At 55.3% G+C, this 1,514-nt stretch overlaps 1 non-coding gene across 1 annotated transcript; it reads left to right on the plus strand.

Annotated features, from left to right (window-relative positions):
* The first annotated feature begins 574 nt into the window (after positions 1 to 574).
* TRNAT-UGU (transfer RNA threonine (anticodon UGU)) lies at positions 575 to 647 on the plus strand. Its single transcript has one exon. It is a non-coding gene; the product is annotated as a tRNA-Thr (tRNA).
* The last annotated feature ends 867 nt before the right edge of the window (positions 648 to 1,514 follow it).

Here is a 1,514-nt window from a genome sequence, read left to right on the forward strand (position 1 = left end):
CAATATGGTAGCACACAACCAGTTTCCGTATTGCTTTTTGTTGTTACCGTTGTGCTTTTCAGACGTGGTTCCTTCTTGTTTGCTTTTTTGGCTTGCGTTTCCATCAGTACTTAAGCAGGCGATGGACTTTTTGCGCAGGGATGCCTGCCCTGGGGATGACCTTTCCCCGTTTGTAGGCGGGCGCTCTTTGCAGTCAGGCTGAGCGTGAAAAGGGGCACACAAGATCAACAGAGGGGTCCTTTGAAAGGTAAAGGGTCTTTTTTTTGTTTCAGCTCTCCAGACTGTAACACCTCAGGGAGACTTGTCACGCACCCCGAGCAGTGCAGCCCCGGAATGCCCCCACGGCACATTGCCGTGTACCGTCACAACGGCGTCTTCCAGCGCACCCTGCCCGCACAGCCGGGATGCCGCACCTGGCACCTGGGAACCTGACGCTTCCCGAGCCGTGGTCCCCGCCCCGCCGTGCCCGGAGAGGGGCGGGCAGCCCCGGGCACCGCCGCACCGCTCCCTGGGCAGGACGGCGCGGGGCCGTAGGGACGGCTGTTAGCTGGAACTCGGGAACGTTTTGAGCGGTGGCTCCATAGCTCAGTGGTTAGAGCACTGGTCTTGTAAACCAGGGGTCGCGAGTTCGATCCTCGCTGGGGCCTCCTTGCTACTTTTGACGGCCCCCGACAACCGCTCTTCTTTTAGGGCGTTTTGTTGTTGGTCAGGAGCTGCGCGTGTCTGTGTGGGGGGATTTGTTTCGAGAGCGCTCCGGAAGTACGCGCTGAGCGCGGGCAGAGTCCTCGCGCTGTATGCGGGTGGGAGTGCCGGCTGCAAACGGAGCACCGGGGTGACCGGGAACTTTTGGTGCGGCTCCCAGCGCAATTTCACTGATGGGAGCGTTGGCAAAATGCTGTTACGTGCATTAGAAACAACAAAATGCCCCAGAGTGGAGAATAAGCTGGGCTGGATTCGCTGAGCCCTCGCAGTTCCTTGTGGAAGAGCAGATCGTATGTGTGATGAGTGGCTGATCCGTTCTCCACCTCCAGCAAATGTGGCAAGAATAGTTTGTCTGTTCCTTCTCCTTGGAGCTATATATAAAAACTGCCATGGGAAGGCTTTTCTAAAACACTGACAGGTTGATACATGCGCCTTTATAGCGGTTGGGAAGCTGCATGAGTGGGAGCTAAGCCGCCTAATGTCAGCGTTTAAATTGTGCTTCCATTTTAGAAATCTACGAACTGAATCCTCCGAATTAACTGCACGCTGTTATGTAAGCGCGGGAGAGGCAGATGCTCCCGGAGGCCTCCAGAGGGAGAGCCTGCTCACCAAACCTGGGGCTGCTCTCGGTCGCAGTACTTCTGGGCATACCCGGGCATCCTCTGGCTGGAAATGATCTCAGGGATCTGATGCTTTGGAGACACTGTGTCACAGAGCACCTGAAAGCAGGATCTGCAATATGTGACTCAGTTTTCTGCTGATGTGAGCAAGTTTTCTTTTTGTTTTCTTTTTTTCAGAGGTCTGCCTTTATG

The sequence above is a fragment of the Cyrtonyx montezumae genome, unplaced genomic scaffold, assembly GCF_038088225.1.
Source record: "Cyrtonyx montezumae isolate F1298 unplaced genomic scaffold, pur_monq_1.0 scaffold_10, whole genome shotgun sequence".
NCBI lineage: Eukaryota > Metazoa > Chordata > Aves > Galliformes > Odontophoridae > Cyrtonyx > Cyrtonyx montezumae.